Here is a 16,409-nt window from a genome sequence, read left to right as displayed (position 1 = left end):
TGTATAAACAGGACATTCACACTTTAACAAACCCATCATTTCAGCGACAGGGTCTGCCACACGACTGTGGCTGAAATGACTAGTTGGTTTGGGCCCCCACCAAAAAAAGAAGCAATCAATCTCTCCTTGCTCAAACTGGCTCTACAGAAGCAAGATGTCCACCTCCTCATCATCTGATTCATCACCCCTTTCACTGTGTACATCCCCCTCCTCACAGAGCATTAATTCATCCCCACTGGAATCCACCATTTCAGGTCCCTGTGTACTTTCTGGAGGCCATTGCTGGTGAATGTCTCCACGGAGGAATTGATTATAATTCATTTTGATGAACATCATCTTCTCCACATTTTGTGGAATTAAACTCGTACGCCGATCACTGACAAGGTGAGCGACTGCACTAAACACTCTTTCGGAGTACACACTGGAGGGGGGGGGCAACTTAGGTAAAATAAAGCCAGTTTGTGCAAGGGCCTCCAAATTGCCTCTTTTTCCGGCCAGTATACGTACGGACTGTCTGACGTGTCTACTTGGATGCTGTCACTCATATACTCCTCCACCATTCTTTCAATGGTGACAGAATCATATGCAGTGACAGTAGACGACATGTCAGTAATCATTGGCAGGTCCTTCAGTCCGGACGAGATGTCAGTTTTCGCTCCTGACTGCCCTGCATCACCGCCAGCGGGAGGTTTTGGAAATTTTATCCTTTTCCTGGCAGCTCCAGTGGCGGTAGAAAATGAAGGAGGAGCTGTTGGCGGATCATGTTTCGCTTGACTAGACATGTGTCTCACCAGCAGGTCTTTGAACGTATGCAGACTTGTGTCTGCCGGAAAGAGAGATACAACGTAGGCTTTAAACCTAGGATCGAGCATGGTGGCCAAAATGTAGTGCTCTGATTTCAACAGATTGACCACCCGTGAATCCTGGTTAAGCGAATGAAGAGCTCCATCCACAAGTCCCACATGCCTAGCGGAATCGCTCCATTTTAGCTCCTCCTTCAATCTCTCCAGCTGCTTCTGCAAAAGCCTGATGAGGGGAATGACCTGACTCAGGCTGGCAGTGTCTGAATTGACTTCACATGTGGCAAGTTTAAAGGGTTGTAGAGTCTTGCACAACGTTGAAATCATTCTCCACTGCGCTTGAGTCAGGTGCATTCCCCATCCTTTGCCTATATCGTAGGCAGATGTATAGGTTTTAATGGCCTTTTGCTGCTCCTCCATCCTCTGAAGCATATAGAGGGTTGATTTCCACCTCATTACCGCCTCTTGCTTCAGCTGATGGCGGGGCAGATTCAGGAGTGTTTACTGGTGCTCCACTCTTCGGCACGCGGTGGCTGAATGCCGAAAGTGGCCCACAATTCTTTGGGCCACCGACAGCATCTTTTGCACGCCCTGTCATTTTTAAAAAATTCTGCACCACCAAATTCAATGTATGTGCAAAACATGGGACGTGCTGGAATTTGCCCACATGTAATGCACGCACAATATTGGTGGCGTTGTCCGATGTCACAAATCCCGAGGAGAGTCCAATTGGGGTAAGCCAATTTGCGATGATGTTCCTCAGTTTCCGTAAGAGTTGTCAGCTGTGTGCCTCTTATGGAAAGCGGTGATACAAAGCGTAGCTTGCCTAGGAACGAGTTGGCATTTGCGAGATGCTGCTACTGGTGCCGCCGCTGCTGTTCTTGCTGCGGGAGGCAATACATCTACCCAGTGGGCTGTCACAGTCATATAGTCCTGAGTCTGCCCTGCTTCACTTGTCCACATGTCCGTGGTTAAGTGGACATTGTGTACAACTGCATTTTTTAGGACACTGGTGAGTCTTTTTCGAACGTCTGTGTACATTCTCGGTATCGCCTGCCTAGAGAAGTGGAACCTAGATGGGATTTGGTACCGGGGACACAATACCTCAAGAAATTCTCTAAGTCCCTGTGAACTAACGGCGGATACCGGACGCACATCTAACACCAACACAGCTGCCAAGGCCTGAGTTATCCGCTTTGCAACAGGATGACTGCTGTGATATTTCATCTTCCTCGCAAAGGACTGTTGGACAGTCAATTGCTTACTGGAAGGAACACAAGTGGTCTTCCGACTTCCCCTCTGGGATGATGATTGACTCCCAGCAGCAACAACAGCAGCGCCAGCAGCAGTAGACGTTACACTCAAGGATCCATTGGAGGAATCCCAGTCAGGAGAGGACTCGTCAGACTTGCCAGTGACATGGCCTACAGGACTATTGGCTTTCCTGTCTAAGGAGGAAATTGACACTGAGGGAGTAGGTGATGTGGTTTGCAGGAGCTTGGGTACAAGAGGAAGAAGGGATTTAGCTGTCAGTGGACTGCTTCCACTGTCACCCAAAGTTTTTGAACTTGTCAATGACTTCTGATGAATGCGCTCCAGGTGACGTATAAGGGAGGATGTTCCTAGGTGGTTAACGTCCTTACCCCTACTTATTACAGCTTGACAAAGGCAACACACGGCTTGACACCAGTTGTCCGCTTTTCTGTTTAAATAATTCCACACCGAAGAGGTGATTTTTTTTGGTAATTTGACCAGACATGTCAATGGCCTTATTCATCCCACGGACAACAGGTGTCTACCGGGTGCCTGACTTAAACAAACCACCGCACGATCAGAATCCTCCTTGTCAATTTCCTCCTCAGCGCCAGCAACACCCATATTCTTATCCTGGTGTACTTCAACAGTGACATCTTCAATTTGACTATCAGGAACTGTACTGTGGGTGCTCCTTTACAGCACTTGCAGGGGGCGTGCAAATGGTGGAAGGCGCCACCTCTTCCCTTCCAGTGTTGGGAAGGTCAGGCATTGCAACCGACACAATTGGACTCTCCTTGGGGATTTTTGATTTAGAAGAACGCACAGTTCTTTGCTGGGCTTTTGCCAGCTGAACTCTTTTCATTTTTCTAGCGGGAGGATGAGTGCTTCCATCCTCATGTGAAGCTGAGCCACTAGCCATGAATGCAGGCCAGGGCCTCAGCCGTTCCTTGCCACTCTGTGTTGTAAATGGCACATTGGCAAGTTTATGCTTCTACTCAGACGCTTTTAATTTAGATTTTTGGGTCATCATTTTACTGAACTTTTGCTTTTTGGATTTTACACACTCTCTACTATGACATTAGGCATCGACCTTGGCAGATGACATTGATGGCATTTCATCGTCTCTGCCATGACTAGTGGCAGCAGCTTCAGCACTAGGTGGAAGTGGATCTTGATCTTTCTCTATTTTACCCTCCACATTTTTGTTCTACATTTTTTAATGTGTGGAATTATATGCCAGTTATATTATTATATCAATAGCAATAGCCTACTGTACTGTACTACTATATACTGCTCACAACAATGCAGCACAGATATGGATACTTGCAGTGACACAGAGCTGCAAGATACAGCAATGGCCTACTGTACTGTACAACTATATACTGTTGGTCACCAAAATGCTGCACTGTACTACTATATATACTGCTCACAACAATGCAGCACAGATATGGATGCTTGCAGTGACACGGAGCTGCAAGATACAGCAATGGCCTACTGTACTGTACAACTATATACTGTTGGTCACCAAAATGCTGCACTGTACTTCTATATATACTGCTCACAACAATGCAGCACAGATATGGAATGGATACTTGAAGTGACACGGAGCTGCAAGATACAGCAATGGCCTACTGTACTGTACTATACTGGTGGTCACCAAAATGCTGCACTGTACTACTATATAGTATACCGGTCAAACAATAATGCAGCAGATATTGAGAACTGATCAGGATACTGTCTAGAACTGAGTCTGACACGGAGCTGCAAGATACAGCAATGGCCTACTGTACTGTAATACTATTATATACTGGTGGTCCCCACAATGCAGCACACTGAGCACAGATTTTTTCAGCACACTGAGCACAGATATAGAGCTTTTCAGGGAGAGAACGTAGCCACGTCCTCTCCGTTTAATCTCCAATGCACGAGTGAAAATGGCAGCGACGCGCGGCTCTTTATTTGGAATACGAATCTTGCGAGAATCCGACAGCGGGATGATGACGTTCGGACTCATTCAGATTAACCGAGCAAGGCGGGAAGATCCGAGGCTGCCTCGGACCCATGTAAAATACGTGAAGTTCGGGGGGGTTTGGATCTCGACGAACTGAACCCGCTCATCTCTAGTTTTAATTCCCCATTTGTGTTTTGGTTTTGCAAAAACCACCCTTTCGTGTTTTGGTTTTGGCTTTGGTTTTTGATCTGGATGATTTTTGAAAAAATCATAAAAAAAGCTACAATCACAGAATTTGCGGGTAATTTTGATCCTACGGTATTATTAACCTTAATAACATTAATTTCCACTAATTTCCAGTCTATTCTGAAAACCTCACACCTCACAATATTGTTTTTAGGCCTAAAAGTTGCACTGAGGTCACTGTATGACTAAGCTAAGCAAAACAAGTGTGCGAAACAAACACCTGGCCCATCTAGGAGTGGCACTGCAGTGGCAGACAGGATGGCAGATTTAAATAATAGGCCCCAAACAGCACATGATGCAAAGAAGAAAAAGAGGTGTAATGAGGTAGCAGGATGACTAAGCTAAGCAACACAAGTGTGCGGCACAAACACCTGGCCCATCTAGGAGTGGCACTGTAATGGCAGACAGGATGGCACTTAATAAAACTTTCCCCCAAACAGCACATCAAGAAGTAAATGAGGTGCAATGAGGTAGCTGTATGGCTAAGCTAAGCGACACAAGTGTGCGGCACAAACACCTGACCCATCTAGCAGTGGCACTGCAGTGGCAGACAGGATGGCAGATTTAAAAAATAGGCCCCAAATAGCACATCATGCAAAGAAGAAAAAGAGGTGCAATGAGGTAGCTGTATGACTAAGCTAAGTGACACAAGTGTGAGGCACAAACACCTGGCCCATATAGGAGTGGCACTGCAATGGCAGACAGGATGGCACTTACAAAAACTAGGACCCAAACAGCACATCATTCAAAGAAGTAAAAGAGGTGCAATGAGGTAGCTGTATGGCTAAGTAAAGCAACACAAGTGTGCAGCACAAATAACCTGGCCCATCTAGGAGTGGCACTGCAGTGTCAGACAGGATGGCACTTAAAAAAACTAGGCCCCAAACAGCACATCATGCAAATAAACAAAAAAGAGGTGCGATGAGGTAGCTGTATGACTAAGTTTAGTGACACAAGTGAGCGGCACAAACAACATGGGACATGTTGGAATTTGCCCAGATGTAATACACGCACAATATTGGTGGCACAGGATAGCATACCCCTAAACCAAACACACACATTGCAAAGCCTGTAAAATTAATTTGGATAATGATAACCCTTTTATTTGAAGCTATTATAATAATATGCAGCTCAGGGGAGCGTACCCCTACACCATACAGGGCAAACCCTGTAAAAATTATTTGGATAATAATATAAGTAATGTAAAGTATATAACCCTTTTATTTGGAGTAAATAATATACAGCAAAGGACACCACCACAGGATTTATGGCAGCACAAGACACCACCACTGGACTGATGCAGCACAAGACAGTACCACTGGACTAAAGTTATATGGTAGTACTCCTGGATTTATACAGATTTATATGGATTTATATGGAATTATACGGCAGGATCACTGGATTTGTACGACAGGATCAGTGGAATTATACGGCAGGATCCCCGGAATTATACGTCAGGATCACTGGATTTATACAGCAGGATCACTGGATTTATACGGATGTACCACTGGACATATACAGTAGTATCAATGGACATGTACGGCAGGATCAGTGGACATATACGGCAGGATCACTGGACATATACGGCAGTATCACTGGACTGGATTTATATGCCAGTGCCACTGTAATTATACGGCAGGATCACTGGATTTATACGGCAGGATCACTGGATTTATACGGCAGGATCACTGGAATTATACGACAGGATCACTGGATTTATACGGCAGTACCGCTGGACCAGTGACGTGCGGTGGCCAGAGTTTTAATTGTATAAAATATATGAAACATACAAAGAATATGTTTGAAATCCTTTGCATTATTCTAATCATTTTTATAGCCAAAACTCTGGAGTAAAAAGACTATGGCAGGTCATCTTACCTTTTCTGCACTTCTCAGATCAAAACTCACCAAATTTCCAGAAGTTTATACTGCTACAGCTGTGTATAATGCCCAGATGTACCCTTTGGCTCATATATTGCGTTTAAATCTGGCTCTGGTGCTAGGCAGTGCCTCCTGAGTTATTTAGCTCATGGCACGTCCCTGCACTGGACATATATGGCAGTATCACTGGACATAAACGGCAGTATCACTGGACTGAATTTATATGCCAGTACCACTGTAATTATATGGCAGGATCACTGGATTTATATGGCAGGATCACTGGATTTATACAGCAGGATCACTGGAATTATACGGCAGGATCACTGGATTTATACGGCAGTACAGCTGGACATATACGGTAGTATCAATGGACATATACGGCAGGACCACTGGACATACACGGCAGTATCACTGGACTGGACTTATACACCAGTACCACTGTAATTATAAGGCAGGATCACTGTACTTATACGGCAGGATTACTGGATTTATACGGCAGGATCACTGGATTTATACGGCGGTACCCCTGGACATATACGGCAGTATCAATAGACATATACGGCAGAATCACTGGACATACACGGCAGTATCGCTGGACTAGATTTATACGCCAGTACCACTGTAATTATACGGTAGAATCACTGTACTTATATGGCAGGATCACTGGATTTATACGCCAGTACCACTGTTATTATACGACAGTATCACTGGAATTATACAGCAGGATCACTGGATTTATATGGCAGTACCACTGGACATATAGGGCAGTACCGCTGGACATATATTGCAGTATCAATTGACATATACGGCAGGATCACTGGACATATAAGACAGCACCACTGGACATATATATACGGCAGCACAGGGACACCACCACTGGACTGATGCAGCACAACACAGCACCACTGGACTGAACTTTTACAGCAGCACTGGACATTTGGCAGCAGAGGACCTTGCCACTGTGACTGGACTGATGCAGCACAACACACCACCACTGTACTGATGCAGGACAACTCAGCACCACTGGACTGAACTTTTACCGCAGCACTGGACATATGGCAGTAGAGTACACCGCCACTGTGACTGGACTGATGCAGCACAACACACCACCACTGTACTGATGCAGGACAACACAGCACCACTGCAATGGACTGGACTTATACAGCAGCACTGGACAAATGGCAGCAGAGGACACCACCACTGTGACTGGACTGATGCAGCACAATACACCAATGAACTGATGCAGCACAACACAGTACCACTGGACTGGACTTATACAGCAGCACTGGACATATGGCAGCAGAGGACACAACCACTGTGTCTGGATAGATGCAGCACAAGACACGGACACTGAGTACACTGAGGACGGAGACACATCTTCTCTCTACACTCTCCAATGCCGGAGTGAAAATGTCGGCGACACGCAGCTCATTATATGGAATCCAAACACCGCGAGAATCCGACTGCGGGATGATGACGTTTTGCCTCGTTCTGGTTTCCGTGTCAGGCGGGAAAACCTGACCCTGACTTGGATCCAGGCTCGAAGCGTGAAGTCTGGTAGGGTTCGGATCTTTGAGAACCGAACCCGCTCGTCTCTATTATTAAACTCAATAACATTAATTTCCATTAATTTCCAGTCTAATCTGAACTAGAGATGAGCGCCTGAAATTTTTCGGGTTTTGTGTTTTGGTTTTGGGTTCGGTTCCGCGGCCGTGTTTTGGGTTCGACCGCGTTTTGGCAAAACCTCACCGAATTTTTTTTGTCGGATTCGGGTGTGTTTTGGATTCGGGTGTTTTTTTCAAAAAACCCTAAAAAACAGCTTAAATCATAGAATTTGGGGGTCATTTTGATCCCATATTATTATTAACCTCAAAAACCATAATTTCCACTCATTTTCAGTCTATTCTGAATACCTCACACCTCACAATATTATTTTTAGTCCTAAAATTTGCACCGAGGTCGCTGGATGACTAAGCTAAGCGACCCTAGTGGCCGACACAAACACCTGGCCCATCTAGGAGTGGCACTGCAGTGTCACGCAGGATGGCCCTTCCAAAAAACACTCCCCAAACAGCACATGACGCAAAGAAAAAAAGAGGTGCAATGAGGTAGCTGTGTGACTAAGCTCAGCGACCCAAGTGCCCGACACAAACACCTGGCCCATCTAGGAGTGGCACTGCAGTGTCACGCAGGATGTCCCTTCCAAAAAACCCTCCCCAAATAGCACATGACGCAAAGAAAAAAAGAGGCGCAATGAGGTAGCTGTGTGAGTAAGATTAGCGACCCTAGTGGCCGACACAAACACCGGGCCCATCTAGGAGTGGCACTGCAGTGTCACGCAGGATGTCCCTTCCAAAAAACCCTCCCCAAACAGCACATGACGCAAAGAAAAATAAAAGAAAAAAGAGGTGCAAGATGGAATTGTCCTTGGGCCCTCCCACCCACCCTTATGTTGTATAAACAGGACATGCACACTTTAACCAACCCATCATTTCAGTGACAGGGTCTGCCACACGACTGTGACTGATATGACGGGTTGGTTTGGACCCCCACCAAAAAAGAAGCAATTAATCTCTCCTTGCACAAACTGGCTCTACAGAGGCAAGATGTCCACCTCATCATCATCCTCCGATATATCACCGTGTACATCCCCCTCCTCACAGATTATCAATTCGTCCCCACTGGAATCCACCATCTCAGCTCCCTGTGTACTTTGTGGAGGCAATTGCTGCTGGTCAATGTCTCCGCGGAGGAATTGATTATAATTCATTTTAATGAACATCATCTTCTCCACATTTTCTGGATGTAACCTCGTACGCCGATTGCTGACAAGGTGAGCGGCGGCACTAAACACTCTATCGGAGTACACACTTGTGGGAGGGCAACTTAGGTAGAATAAAGCCAGTTTGTGCAAGGGCCTCCAAATTGCCTCTTTTTCCTGCCAGTATAAGTACGGACTGTGTGACGTGCCTACTTGGATGCGGTCACTCATATAATCCTCCACCATTCTTTCAATGTTGAGAGAATCATATGCAGTGACAGTAGACGACATGTCCGTAATCGTTGTCAGGTCCTTCAGTCCGGACCAGATGTCAGCATCAGCAGTCGCTCCAGACTGCCCTGCATCACCGCCAGCGGGTGGGCTCGGAATTCTGAGCCTTTTCCTCGCACCCCCAGTTGCGGGAGAATGTGAAGGAGGAGATGTTGACAGGTCGCGTTCTGCTTGACTTGACAATTTTGTCACCAGCAGGTCTTTGCACCCCAGCAGACTTGTGTCTGCCGGAAAGAGAGATCCAAGGTAGGCTTTAAATCTAGGATCGAGCACGGTGGCCAAAATGTAGTGCTCTGATTTCAACAGATTGACCACCCGTGAATCCTTGTTAAGCGAATTAAGGGCTGCATCCACAAGTCCCACATGCCTAGCGGAATCGCTCCCTTTTAGCTCCTTCTTCAATGCCTCCAGCTTCTTCTGCAAAAGCCTGATGAGGGGAATGACCTGACTCAGGCTGGCAGTGTCTGAACTGACTTCACGTGTGGCAAGTTCAAAGGGCATCAGAACCTTGCACAACGTTGAAATCATTCTCCACTGCACTTGAGACAGGTGCATTCCACCTCCTATATCGTGCTCAATTGTATAGGCTTGAATGGCCTTTTGCTGCTCCTCCAACCTCTGAAGCATATAGAGGGTTGAATTCCACCTCGTTACCACTTCTTGCTTCAGATGATGGCAGGGCAGGTTCAGTAGTTTTTGGTGGTGCTCCAGTCTTCTGTACGTGGTGCCTGTACGCCGAAAGTGTCCCGCAATTCTTCTGGCCACCGACAGCATCTCTTGCACGCCCCTGTCGTTTTTAAAAAAATTCTGCACCACCAAATTCAAGGTATGTGCAAAACATGGGACGTGCTGGAATTTGCCCATATTTAATGCACACACAATATTGCTGGCGTTGTCCGATGCCACAAATCCACAGGAGAGTCCAATTGGGGTAAGCCATTCTGCGATGATCTTCCTCAGTTGCCGTAAGAGGTTTTCAGCTGTGTGCGTATTCTGGAAAGCGGTGATACAAAGCGTAGCCTGCCTAGGAAAGAGTTGGCGTTTGCGAGATGCTGCTACTGGTGCCGCCGCTGCTGTTCTTGCGGCGGGAGTCCATACATCTACCCAGTGGGCTGTCACAGTCATATAGTCCTGACCCTGCCCTGCTCCACTTGTCCACATGTCCGTGGTTAAGTGGACATTGGGTACAACTGCATTTTTTAGGACACTGGTGAGTCTTTTTCTGACGTCCGTGTACATTCTCGGTATCGCCTGCCTACAGAAGTGGAACCTAGATGGTATTTGGTAACGGGGGCACACTGCCTCAATAAATTGTCTAGTTCCCTGTGAACTAACGGCGGATACCGGACGCACGTCTAGCACCAACATAGTTGTCAAGGACTCAGTTATCCGCTTTGCAACAGGATGACTGCTGTGATATTTCATCTTCCTCGCAAAGGACTGTTGGACAGTCAATTGCTTACTGGAAGTAGTACAAGTGGGCTTACGACTTCCCCTCTGGGATGACCATCGACTCCCAGCAGCAACAACAGCAGCGCCAGCAGCAGTAGGCGTTACACGCAAGGATGCATCGGAGGAATCCCAGGCAGGAGAGGACTCATCAGAATTGCCAGTGACATGGCCTGCAGGACTATTGGCATTCCTGGGGAAGGAGGAAATTGACACTGAGGGAGTTGGTGGGGTGGTTTGCGTGAGCTTGGTTACAAGAGGAAGGGATTTACTGGTCAGTGGACTGCTTCCGCTGTCGGCCCAAGTTTTTGAACTTGTCACTGACTTATTATGAATGCGCTGCAGGTGACGTATAAGGGAGGATGTTCCGAGGTGGTTAACGTCCTTACCCCTACTTATTACAGCTTGACAAAGGGAACACACGGCTTGACACCTGTTGTCCGCATTTCTGGTGAAATACTTCCACACCGAAGAGCTGATTTTTTTGGTATTTTCACCAGGCATGTCAACGGCCCTATTCCTCCCACGGACAACAGGTGTCTCCCCGGGTGCCTGACTTAAACAAACCACCTCACCATCAGAATCCTCCTGGTCAATTTCCTCCCCAGCGCCAGCAACACCCATATCCTCCTCATCCTGGTGTACTTCAACACTGACATCTTCAATCTGACTATCAGGAACTGGACTGCGGGTGCTCCTTCCAGCACTTGCAGGGGGCGTGCAAATGGTGGAAGGCGCATGCTCTTCACGTCCAGTGTTGGGAAGGTCAGGCATCGCAACCGACACAATTGGACTCTCCTTGTGGATTTGGGATTTCGAAGAACGCACAGTTCTTTGCGGTGCTACTGCTTTTGCCAGCTTGAGTCTTTTCATTTTTCTAGCGAGAGGCTGAGTGCCTCCATCCTCATGTGAAGCTGAACCACTAGCCATGAACATAGGCCAGGGCCTCAGCCGTTCCTTGCCACTCCGTGTGGTAAATGGCATATTGGCAAGTTTACGCTTCTCCTCCGACAATTTTATTTTAGGTTTTGGAGTCCTTTTTTTACTGATATTTGGTGTTTTGGATTTGACATGCTCTGTACTATGACATTGGGCATCGGCCTTGGCAGACGACGTTGCTGGCATTTCATCGTCTCGGCCATGACTAGTGGCAGCAGCTTCAGCACGAGGTGGTAGTGGATCTTGATCTTTCCCTAATTTTGGAACCTCAACATTTTTGTTCTCCATATTTTAATAGGCACAACTAAAAGGCACCTCAGGTAAACAATGGAGATGGATGGATACTAGTATACAATTATGGATGGACTGCCGAGTGCCGACACAGAGGTAGCTACAGCCGTGGACTACCATACTGTACTGTGTCTGCTGCTAATATAGACTGGTTGATAAAGAGATGTAGTAGTAGTATGTATGTATAAAGAAGAAAGAAAAAAAAAACATGGGTAGGTGGTATACAATTATGGACGGACTGCCGAGTGCCGACACAGAGGTAGCTACAGCCGTGGACTACCGTACTGTACTGTGTCTGCTGCTAATATAGACTGGTTGATAAAGAGATGTAGTAGTAGTATGTATGTATAAAGAAGAAAGAAAAAAAAACCACGGGTAGGTGGTATACAATTATGGACGGACTGCCCAGTGCCGACACAGAGGTAGCTACAGCCGTGGACTACCGTACTGTACTGTGTCTGCTGCTAATATAGACTGGTTGATAAAGAGATGTAGTAGTAGTATGTATGTATAAAGAAGAAAGAAAAAAAAACCACGGGTAGGTGGTATACAATTATGGACGGACTGCCCAGTGCCGACACAGAGGTAGCTACAGCCGTGGACTACCGTACTGTACTGTGTCTGCTGCTAATATAGACTGGTTGATAAAGAGATGTAGTAGTAGTATGTATGTATAAAGAAGAAAGAAAAAAAAAACACGGGTAGGTGGTATACAATTATGGACGGACTGCCCAGTGCCGACACAGAGGTAGCTACAGCCGTGGACTACCGTACTGTACTGTGGCTGCTGCTAATATAGACTGGTTGATAAAGAGATGTAGTAGTAGTATGTATGTATAAAGAAGAAAGAAAAAAAAACCACGGGTAGGTGGTATACAATTATGGACGGACTGCCGAGTGCCGACACAGAGGTAGCTACAGCCGTGGACTACCGTACTGTACTGTGTCTGCTGCTAATATAGACTGGTTGATAAAGAGATGTAGTAGTAGTATGTATGTATAAAGAAGAAAGAAAAAAAAACCACGGGTAGGTGGTATACAATTATGGACGGACTGCCGAGTGCCGACACAGAGGTAGCTACAGCCGTGGACTACCGTACTGTACTGTGTCTGCTGCTAATATAGACTGGTTGATAAAGAGATGTAGTAGTAGTATGTATGTATAAAGAAGAAAGAAAAAAAAACCACGGGTAGGTGGTATACAATTATGGACAGACTGCCGAGTGCCGACACAGAGGTAGCTACAGCCGTGGACTACCGTACTGTACTGTGTCTGCTGCTAATATAGACTGGTTGATAAAGAGATGTAGTAGTAGTATGTATGTATAAAGAAGAAAGAAAAAAAAACCACGGGTAGGTGGTATACAATTATGGACGGACTGCCCAGTGCCGACACAGAGGTAGCTACAGCCGTGGACTACCGTACTGTACTGTGTCTGCTGCTAATATAGACTGGTTGATAAAGAGATGTAGTAGTAGTAGTATGTATGTATAAAGAAGAAAGAAAAAAAAACCACGGGTAGGTGGTATACAATTATGGACGGACTGCCCAGTGCCGACACAGAGGTAGCTACAGCCGTGGACTACCGTACTGTACTGTGTCTGCTGCTAATATAGACTGGTTGATAAAGAGATGTAGTAGTAGTATGTATGTATAAAGAAGAAAGAAAAAAAAACCACGGGTAGGTGGTATACAATTATGGACGGACTGCCCAGTGCCGACACAGAGGTAGCTACAGCCGTGGACTACCGTACTGTACTGTGTCTGCTGCTAATATAGACTGGTTGATAAAGAGATGTAGTAGTAGTAGTATGTATGTATAAAGAAGAAAGAAAAAAAAAACACGGGTAGGTGGTATACAATTATGGACGGACTGCCGAGTGCCGACACAGAGGTAGCTACAGCCGTGGACTACCGTACTGTACTGTGTCTGCTGCTAATATAGACTGGTTGATAAAGAGATGTAGTAGTAGTATGTATGTATAAAGAAGAAAGAAAAAAAAACCACGGGTAGGTGGTATACAATTATGGACGGACTGCCGAGTGCCGACACAGAGGTAGCTACAGCCGTGAACTACCGTACTGTGTCTGCTGCGACTGGATGATAAATAATGATATAAAAAATATATATATATCACTACTGCAGCCGGACAGTATATATTATATAATGACGGACCTGCTGGACACTGTCTGTCAGCAGAATGAGTTTTTTATAGATTAAAAAAAAAAACACCACACAAGTGAAGTCACACGACGAGTGTTTAACTTTTTCAGGCAATCACAATATAGTATACTATACTACTAACTATACTGGTGGTCAGTGTGGTCAGGTCACTGGTCAGTCACACTGGCAGTGGCACTCCTGCAGCAAAAGTGTGCACTGTTTAATTTTAATAATAATATGTACTCCTGGCTCCTGCTATAACCTATAACTGGCACTGCAGTGCTCCCCAGTCTCCCCCACAATTATAAGATGTGTGAGCTGAGCACAGTCAGATACGAGTGTTTAACTTTTTCAGGCAATCACAATATAGTATACTATACTACTAACTATACTGGTGGTCAGTGTGGTCAGGTCACTGGTCAGTCACACTGGCAGTGGCACTCCTGCAGCAAAAGTGTGCACTGTTTAATTTTAATAATAATATGTACTCCTGGCTCCTGCTATAACCTATAACTGGCACTGCAGTGCTCCCCAGTCTCCCCCACAATTATAAGATGTGTGAGCTGAGCACAGTCAGATATATACATAGATGATGCAGCACACTGGGCTGAGCAGTGCACACAGATATGGTATGTGACTGAGTCACTGTGTATCGTTTTTTTCAGGCAGAGAACGGATATATTAAATAAAACTGCACTGTCTGGTGGTCACTGTGGTCAGTCACTAGTAAACTCTGCACTCTCTACAGTTCTACAGTACTCCTAAGCTCCAGTAAATCAGGTCAATCTCTCTCTCTCTCTCTTCTAATCTAAATGGAGAGGACGCCAGCCACGTCCTCTCCCTATCAATCTCAATGCACGTGTGAAAATGGCGGCGACGCGCGGCTCCTTATATAGAATCCGAGTCTCGCGAGAATCCGACAGCGTCATGATGACGTTCGGGCGCGCTCGGGTTAACCGAGCAAGGCGGGAAGATCCGAGTCGCTCGGACCCGTGAAAAAAAACATGAAGTTCGTGCGGGTTCGGATTCAGAGAAACCGAACCCGCTCATCTCTAATCTGAACACCTCACAATATTGTTTTTAGTCCAAAAGGTTGCACCGAGGTGGCTGGATGACTAAGCTAAGCAACACAAGTGTGCGGCACAAACACCTGGCCCATCTAGGAATGGCACTGCAGTGGCAGAAAGGATGGCAGATTTAAAAAGTAGGCCCCAAACAGCACATGATGCAAAGAAGAAAAAGAGGTGCAATTAGGTAGCTGGATGGCTAAGCTAAGCTACAAAAGTGTGCGGCACAAACACCTGGCGCCATCTAGGAGTGGCACTGCAATGTCAGACAGGATGGTACATAAAAAAACTAGGCCCCAAACAGCACATCATGCACGGAAGAAAAAGAGGTGCAATGAGGTAGCTGTATGACTAAGCTAAGCGACACATGTTTGCGGCACAAATACCTGGCCTATCTAGGAGTGGCACTGCAGTTGCAGACAGGATGTCACTTAAAAAAACTAGGCCCCAAACATCACATCATGCAAAGAAGAGAAAGAGGTATGATGAGGTAGCTGTATGACTAAGCTAAGCGACACAAGTGTGAGGCACAAACAGCATTGGGACGTGCTGGAATTTGCCCAGATGTAATACACGCACAATATTGGTGGCACAGGATAGCATACCCCTAAACCACACACACACACACACACACACACACACACACACACATCAAAGCCTGCAAAATTAATTTGGATACTAATAACGCTTTTATTTGCAGCTATTATAATAATATGCAGGGCAGGCGAGCGTACCCCTACACCACACAGGGCAAACCATGTAAAAAATATTTGGATAATAATATAAGTAATGTATATAAGCCTTTTATTTGGAGTAAATAATATACAGCACAGGACATCACCACTTGACTTATGGCAGCACAGACACCACCTCTGGACTAATGCAGTACAAGACAGCACCACTGGACTGGACTTATACGGCACTTCCCCTGGACTTATACGGCAGTATCCCTGGACTTGAACGGCAGTGTCAGACAGGATGGCACTTTAAAAAACTAGTCCCCAAACAGCACATGATGCAAATAAGAAAAAGAGGTGCAAGATGGAATTGCACACTTTAATAAACCAATCATTTCAGCGACAGGGTCTGCCACACGACTGTGGCTGAAATGACTGGTTTGTTTGGACCCCCACCAAAATAGAAGCAATCAATCTCTCCTTGCACAAACTGGCTCTACAGAGGTAAGATGTCGACCTCATCCTCATTCTCTGATTCCTTACCCCTTTCAGTGTGTACATCCTCCTCCTCACAGAGTATTAATTCGTCCCCACTGGAATCCACCATCTCAGGTACCTGTGTACTTTCTGGAGG

The sequence above is a fragment of the Pseudophryne corroboree genome, chromosome 6 (genome assembly GCF_028390025.1).
Source record: "Pseudophryne corroboree isolate aPseCor3 chromosome 6, aPseCor3.hap2, whole genome shotgun sequence".
NCBI lineage: Eukaryota > Metazoa > Chordata > Amphibia > Anura > Myobatrachidae > Pseudophryne > Pseudophryne corroboree.
The sequence above is the reverse complement of the archived record's forward strand: the minus strand, read 5'-3'. Positions refer to the sequence as shown.